This window comes from Labeo rohita, unplaced genomic scaffold, assembly GCF_022985175.1.
Source record: "Labeo rohita strain BAU-BD-2019 unplaced genomic scaffold, IGBB_LRoh.1.0 scaffold_2168, whole genome shotgun sequence".
Classification (NCBI taxonomy): Eukaryota; Metazoa; Chordata; class Actinopteri; order Cypriniformes; family Cyprinidae; genus Labeo; species Labeo rohita.
This window is the reverse complement of record NW_026128405.1, coordinates 1107-9627: the sequence shown is the minus strand read 5'-3', so window position 1 is coordinate 9627 and position 8521 is coordinate 1107. Positions and strand designations below refer to the sequence as shown.

Genomic DNA, 8521 nt, shown 5'->3' with positions numbered 1-8521 from the left:
ATGTTTTGATATATAATAATTACTAAGTTTTGTATTAAGTTTTGATATATTTACGGTGGGAAATGTACAAAATATCTTCATGGAAAATGATCTTTATATCGTAATATCCTAATAATTTTTGGCATAAAAGAAAAATCAATAAATTTGACGCATCCAATGTATTTTTGGCTGTTGCTACAAATATACCCGTGCAACATAAGACTGGTTTTGTGGTCCAGGGTCACATATGAAGAATTGTCAGGCTGATTTTTATAAATAAGCTATGCATTGGCTGACGCTGAGTGTATGCTCTTCCATTTTTTCCTTTATAACAACTGCATAAAATTAAATGATGATAACACTAGGCAAACGTAATTCACTGAGGGATTTATAGATACGTATTTCAAATGTAGGCTATTATATACACGCACACACATAGTTTTTTCTTACCATCTTTTGGGGGTATATTGCTTTTAGACTAGTCGAGTAGTCGGATACAAAACTTACGTTTAAACGACGATCAAATTAGTCGCTGCGCACATCATTTACATCTTAATATCGTTTCAATCATATATCAATAATATTTAGCTGTATCATGAATATCAATCATATTCAGCTGTGCAGCAGGGGGGCTAGAAGAGTTTCAGTAACATACTGATTGACTATGAGACTGAATTTTGTTGATGAAAATTATTTTTTGCTTAAAAAAAAACAAGTTAATATTGTTTATATTGAAATTCAATATTTCATTTGACATGTTCAAAATTAAATAGAAATACTTTAATAACTACTACCATTTCTGTCCTTTAGTGTCACATAATGTCCTATGGTGACATGCATAAAAGAATCACAGATTTGTTTTTATCTCAAAATATCTAAAAAAAACAAACTGTTGAATATTTCAATAGGGGAGATAGAAATATCCCTCATCTTAAAATGGTTTAATTTCAGCCGTTTTGAACAGATTGCAGAATATTTGAAATATCTGCAGGTTCCTGGAGACCATCTGATTGTTGAGGGGGTTCAGACGGGTTTGGTCTGAGCCCTGCTGGGATTTGGGTTGCACAGAGGTGGAGCACTATTTTAACCAAATTCCAGTTCATATGAAGGTCTGCCACCAGTGACATGTGACGGAGTTGGATTAAACATATACTCACACACTCAGAAGAACCTGGTATATGAAAAATAAACACAAAGATTAAAGAGATGCATCTCTAAGACTACATCAAACCATGTCAAGAGTGGCTATGTGCATCCTTTAGCTTTTAAATGTTAATTTTGCAAAGCTCAGTCACAATTCCAAGCAATGTGTTTTAATTGTTAAATTAATATAAATATTTATACTTTAAATATGCAATACTTGTACTTTTTATACAAAATATCATGCTATATAATTCTAAACATTATATTTTATAATCTTTCATATATGTTTGTAAAGTTATAAGAATACACTAAGCAATAATTTCTAAATTATAGAAATGATTTTATTTAGCAAAGATGCTCTAAATGATCTAAAAGTGATTAGAAAGACATTCATAACATTACAAAAGATTTCTATTTCAGATAAATGCTGTTCTGTTCTTCTGCACTTTAAAAACTATAAAAAAATTCTACTCAGTGATTTTCAACATAATTATAATAAATGTTTTTTTTTTTTTTAACAGCAACTTAGAATGATTTCCGAAGGATCATGTGACACTGAAGACTGGATTAACTAATGATGCTACATTTTTAGCGTTCAAATCACAGGAATATTTTACCATGTAAAATATATTCAAAGAGAAAACAGTTATTTTAAATAGTAAAAAATTGTTCAAAATGTTACTGTTTTTGCTGTACTTTGGATCAAAGAAATGCAGGCTTGGTCAGCAGAGGAGACTTCTTAAAAAAATCTGTTTAAAAACTTTTGACTGGTAGTATAGATGGGGCTACAATGGAAAGTTATGGAATACATACATACATACACACATTATATATATATATATATATATATATAAAGAACAAATATTCTAAATATTTTGCTAAAGAATATTTTTTATATTAATCTGAGAATTCATAAACGCATATCTGTCACATAATGAACTGATAACAATACCTGATTAATCACCGTTGGATAAATATGTGCCCTTCTAAATTGATTTCTTATATTAAAAGTAACCTAAAACTTTTGACCTAAAACAGATACATTGGGATGCACTACACATGCATGATTCTTCTTCTACTTCTTTCAGGTTTTATGGCGGTTGGCAACTCACATAGAAGGCGCATTACCGCCACCTACTAGACTGGAGTGTGGGCAGTAGACTGGTATTGAGGAGGTGGAACTAACTTAAACTAAATCCCCAAAAAAAACAAACAAAAAAAACAACAACCTTGGATTGCATTTTAAATTCTTTCAATTAACCCAGTATTTTTTAAGTAATTTATTAATACCTTGTGCACTTTCCCAGATGTATTCCCCAATATATACTTGAGTGTCATATTTTGTTCTTTGATTTGCGCCTTTAATTCTACCCTATCATCCTCATATTTTTTGCATTCTAATAGTATATGTTTTACTGTCTCTTGTACATGACAGTGATTGCATAGCCCAGTGGGATGCTTTCTTATTTTGTACAATGTTGCATTTAAACCAGTATGACCCATTCTTAGGCGCGATATTACCATCGCCTCCCTTGGGCTCCTGCCCATCTTCGTATTTGCGACTACCTGTTTTTGAATATTGTACAGACGACGCCCTGTATCTGCTTCATCCCAATAATACTGCCATATTTTGAGTATGTAGTTTTTTATAATAGTTTTAACCTCTGCTCTACTTACTGGTACTTGTACATCTACTACCTCATGTTTTATAGAGTTTTTTGCTAGCGTATCCACTATTTCATTTCCTTACACCGCTACATGGGCAGGAATTCAAATGAAAAAATACCAATATTTTCTGATTATGAAGCATGAGGAGTAAATAGAGAATTCTATATATGATGTCTTGTCTACATGATACCTTTCCAGACTGAATGCTGGTTAATGCTGACAGACTATCTGATGCTATAACAATCTCCTTGCTCTGAACATTGCCTTCCACCCACTCTAGTGCCAGCAAGATAGCTATTAGCTCCACACTGTATACTGACAGGTAGTCTGTTGTTCTTTTTTTACATGCTATTTCATACTGGGGTATGAAAAAAGCTGCCCCAGTCCGGCCTGTTTCATGCTGCTTTGATCCATCTGTAAATATAAATATCTTGTCTTGATATTGCTCTACATAATTTTGAACTATTAACCACTGTGGCATTATTTCTGATCTTTTCTTTAATATTTGCTGCAAGCTTATATCTACAGATGGCATTACAAATTTCCAAGGTGGAATCTCTGACATAGCCACAGTGGGGCTTATCTGCAACTGACTGAGATCTGCATTTTGTGTCTTTGCATTCCCCACCCATCCAAAGCTATTGAAATTCGTTTAATTATGTTCTGCACATTCTTCTAAGACTGTCTTTGTGGGGTGATACCTACATTCTACAGCTCTATCCGAAGAAATGCTGTTTTTATAAAGGGCAACTTGCCTCACAGCGACACCCTGTGTTTTGGTACCGCGTGACAACGCCGTCATGAATTACGTAAAATATTTTGCACCTAAATAATTTTAAACAGTTATTGATTTGAAAATATTCGATAAATAGTTCAAATAAGGTAATAAATATCCGCGACCACCTCCGCTCGTCCTCACTATGTTTAGCTTGGCTAAATATTAAGTAGGCAACGTGAGTGGAGCAACGTCAGCATTGCTTATTTAAAATTCATGAGATACCCATAGCCATAGTAGGAATTATAATTTGGCTGCTTCTCTATATCCTCTATTGTGCACAGATTTTCGCTTATTAAACATATTATCTCTGACAGCCGGGTCTACGCAAACGTGATAGCACATTTTCCACAAGTTAGCATCAGTGGCCTCGTGGCCTAATGGATAAGGCGTCTGACTTCGGATCAGAAGATTGCAGGTTCGAGTCCTGCCGGGGTCGTGATTTTCCACTTGTGTAACGCATTCTTATTGGTGTCTTTTAAAAAGATGAAAAAAAGAACGTTTTTCAGGGAACTTTTGTAGAATGTCGAATTCAAATCTCTGACACTTCTGTCGTTCCAAACCTATTTTTATTCTTTCAGATTATCAGTGAATCTGCTGTGTTCCTCAGTCCTCATGGAGTCTGTCTATTTTTTGTTCGGTTGGAGACGTCCGCACTAACACATGTAAAACGATTACTTGCCGTCAAATTAATGGCTTGTTTTTGACTAAGAGGAACAACACTCAAGTACTCAAGTATACCTGACTGTGAACGTGCAAGTAGAAATTGTAATTCCACACGACATACTTGCTCTGTACGTACTTTGGCTGTTGCTTTCGTACTACAATTTTCTGGACATTTTTCTGGTTTTCTTCTTTGCTCTAAAGTAGCCTAGGTCTTTTTTAGTACACTTTCATAATGTACTTAAGGTGCTCTATTTTCGCGCACTAATTTTGTACTTAATATACTATTAAAAAATCTTTAGTACTTCTTAGGATAATCTTAAAAACATCCAAGTGTACTCTTAACTGTGCTATTTTGAGACACCATGAATATGAACTGTGCTTTTAACTTATTTTCTCTAAAAAAAATGCATTTAGTTACCATTGTGGTACAACTGAAACCATTTTTCACTTTAAAATATACTCATTATACACAGAAAACGTATTTAAACGTATTATTTAAAATATAAGAATAATATATGATTAATATATATATACAAAATGTATTAAGTATAAAGTATTGCCCACATATTTTTATAGATTAAAAAAAAAAAAAAAAACTTCATATGTAATTATGTTAACATTCGCTTTATATCATATACTTAACTGCATGTTTATGGTGTCTTTAAATAGTATAATCAAGTACACTATTACTATGCTATGGGAAGCACTTTTTTCCAGATTAAAAATATAGCACTTCAAGTACTTTATGCTAAAAGTACACTTACTGTTAAATTGTAAATTCTGGTACACAACTAAACACGTTCTAAAATTACACTATTGTGAAGCTGTTATTTTCCATAATTAATAAATTAACTTGAATGTTAGAAATAATACATTTGATTACTGTAAATTTAATTCATGTTAATATTGTTTTAAAAGACAACTTTTTGATATTTGTGTATATGCCAAACATTTAACATTGTAAGCTATACTTAGACATGTAATCTTAAGTATATGGTCTATAAGTACAGTGAAAATGCTAAAATCTTAATACTTTGTACGTTTAACATGTTTAACTTGGATACTGAATCCCGCTTTATGTTGAGAGAACGTATTCAGTACCTACCTGGCCACAAAAAAAAAAAAAAAAAAAAAAAAAATATATATATATATAGTCATATCCTTTGTAGTACCTACATCTAGTGATGTGACATTTGAACCGAGGCGTCCAGCTTTGAATAAACGGACGTGCCAGATGAAATTTCGAGCTGGATTCTAGGCTTGTGTTGTTAACGTAGAAATCACGTGACCAATGACAAACGAAGCCTCACTTTCTGTCCAATCATATGCACGATTCACTTTTCGTGTCGGAAAGTTCGAATACAAATTATTTCAAGAAAATAAAACCCATATGCAATTCATGTACATTCTTTTATTTCATCATACTGATATTCATAGTACTAACATTTAATGCCACAGTTTAATGGGTAAATTAATTTATCAAAAGTAATAAGTTACAATAATAAATTAAAAAGTTGCACTGCTTATTACATTTTAAATAAAGTAACTTGTGATCTGTAACCTATTACATTTCCAAAGTAACATACCCAACACTGAGAATATGTGCATATTAACAACGTAAATATGAACAATGCGACCATATAATATGACTAAATGGTAATAAATTAAGTGTATCAGCAATCATGAAATCAAAGAAGAAATTGTTTAGAAATGTATTTAGGTGACAAGGATCACTCAGTCGCTTTGTGTCAAACTCAAATGCAGTTACGGGGTTTTTGACCAGAGAATCTGTGCAAATGTGTATTTTCTCTGTCATTAAAATGGCGGCATCACATTACGTTTTCATCAACAGGTTATAAAATTTGTTGCAGCTATACGCTCAGTTTTTCCTGTTGTAAAATACATTTGGCCAAAATCTCATTTTATAAAAGAGATGAAATGCTACTGTATGCACAGGATATTCAAGTGTATTGGCTATACACAAGATGGCAAATGCTAGCCCTCTCTCTCTGTCTCAGACCTCAAACATAAAATAGGAGCCTTTAAAGAGAGTTTCTTGCGTAAACAAAACACAGTACTTATTCAAACAACAAGATCTTTATTTACCCTTGCAAGACTTCATTCAGCGCAGCTGCTGTGGAACTTCATTCTGTCAAGATAGAGAAGGGTGGAATTAAGAGGTTGTTTGACTGACAGTTTGAGTGGATCTAAAAAGATTTAGTCTCAAGCCCTTTCTAATACCTCTCATTGGCTAAATATTTGTAAAACAGTCAGACAAATGTAAAGGGTGACCTATAGGCACTGATTTATTGAAGAAAAAAACTGCCACCACCAAAAAAAAAAAAAAAAAAAAAAAGGCACTTCGGAGTGTAAGGGAAAAAAGGGCATGTGCTCTGCACAGATTGAGCCCTACCTTTGCACGTGCTTGAGTACAGCGTTTTTGTTTGTTTGTTTGTTTATTTATTTATTATTTTTTAAAATTTCATTTAGATATTTTATGTTTTCACTAGAATTACTCTTGAACTTTTCTGAACTCAGTATGATGAAGCAGTGTGTCAATAGAAACTAGGGGCAGTACAACCAGTGTTAGTTTATCTAATCAGTGTTTTATATTTAGTGATTTACGAACTTTGGTGCGGTTCGAATGATATGAACGTAACACAGACCAAACACTTCTAAACTAACCAAAAAACAGGAAGTATTGACAAGATGCGACACTATGTAACATGATTTCACAAAGGGAACAAACGGTGTACCCAAAACAAAATTAGCAGAGGGCAAACATGGAGCAACAGAAGGTAAAGTGCCTTTTATGAGCTTTTTGTGAGTTCACAGGTTGTGAAAATGGTGGTGAAAATAAAGTCATATACACGCAACAACGAGCATGCTTAGTCCAGCATGACTTAAAAGGGGTAGGTACTTTGCTGTCATTCACCTGCAGTACCACTTTAAGTCGAACGCACCTTTTCCTTTTGTTTGTGGTGTTCGGCAGTGGTGTCCACCCAAACCGACAGGTTGTGAACGTATCACTATGCTTTTAGGTTCAGTATCTTTAGGTTCACTGTCAAAAAAGCCAACTGGAATGCTAAGCGGGCTGTATTTTATTAACAGTTTCTAAACTATAGCAAATAAACTGTGTTATTGAGAAATGTTGTCTAATAATGTGAAAAAAGGTGTCTGAATAAATTTTGGTTTGACTGTATCTATTTGATAAATGAAGTTAACCAACTAACATTATACATATTCTTTTAGTTTCTGTACCCAATGGAGTATATTAATCATGGATTACGCAGCATGGGCATTTTTATAAAATACTATTGTTACAAACAAAGTTGCTTATTATGTTTTTTACTCTTCATAAAGTATATCATGGTCAAGATGTCATCTATTATAAAGCAACAAGTTTAATTTAAACAGAATATCTTTATATAGCCTTTATGACACACACAGGATTGTGGGAAACTGAAGGCAGCGAAGGATACATCCATGCTGCCTTCAAAATTGAATTAGAAAAAGGTACCTCCGGAGACAGGAAGTGAAGCAGAATTTGGATTCGGATGTGCCTTGATGCCTTCCTGCCTTGGAATGCTGCCTCTGAAGGCAGCATTTTAGAGCTTTCGGACACAGCCTTTGTTAGCTGATACTAACTGGCTAGCTTACTAGCTACCTGATGCTAACTTTAGGTAATTTTTAAATATAAAATCCAAATATGTTTATTCAACCAACTAGTTAGAATTCATTTGATGGAAAAACAAAGATGTTCAGAACTACAGTAATTGCCCATTGGCCCCTGGGGGTGTTTTACTCCACTGACTATGTTTGAGAACAAAATTATGTTATTCTGAAAATATAATTATATTTTATTATGTAACACCCTCTTCAGGTATTATGTGTATCCACCGGTTTTAATTGTTGACGCTAAACTCAGATTCTTTTAATTGTGTCTCTTGACTTGATTTTACTTAAAATCAAATTATGACCCTGCTTTTAATACTACTTCTTATAAAGTGCAACTCGTATCTTTGTAAAGTTTTTCACAAATATTAGCCATCTCTCAGCACTATTTGAGTGACCACACAATGCAAAAAAAAACAAAAAAAACAAAAAAAAACAACCAAAAAAAAACACACAAATTTATTTCAAAGAAGATAAGCATCAGGAATCAGAGATAAATCAAAATCTGTTCTCTCACTTATAAACTTCTACCTTCAAATACAGTGCTTGTTGACTCTTTTTTCGCTTTCCACAACAACACACTTAAAGAGTTAAATTTTTACATGAATATCAAAA

The 8521-nt window shown here is 33.1% G+C and overlaps 1 non-coding gene across 1 annotated transcript; it reads left to right on the top strand.

The window, feature by feature from the left end:
* Positions 1 to 3931: 3931 nt before the first annotated feature.
* Positions 3932 to 4004, top strand: trnar-ucg (transfer RNA arginine (anticodon UCG)). The gene has a single exon. It is a non-coding gene; the product is annotated as a tRNA-Arg (tRNA).
* Positions 4005 to 8521: the final 4517 nt, after the last annotated feature.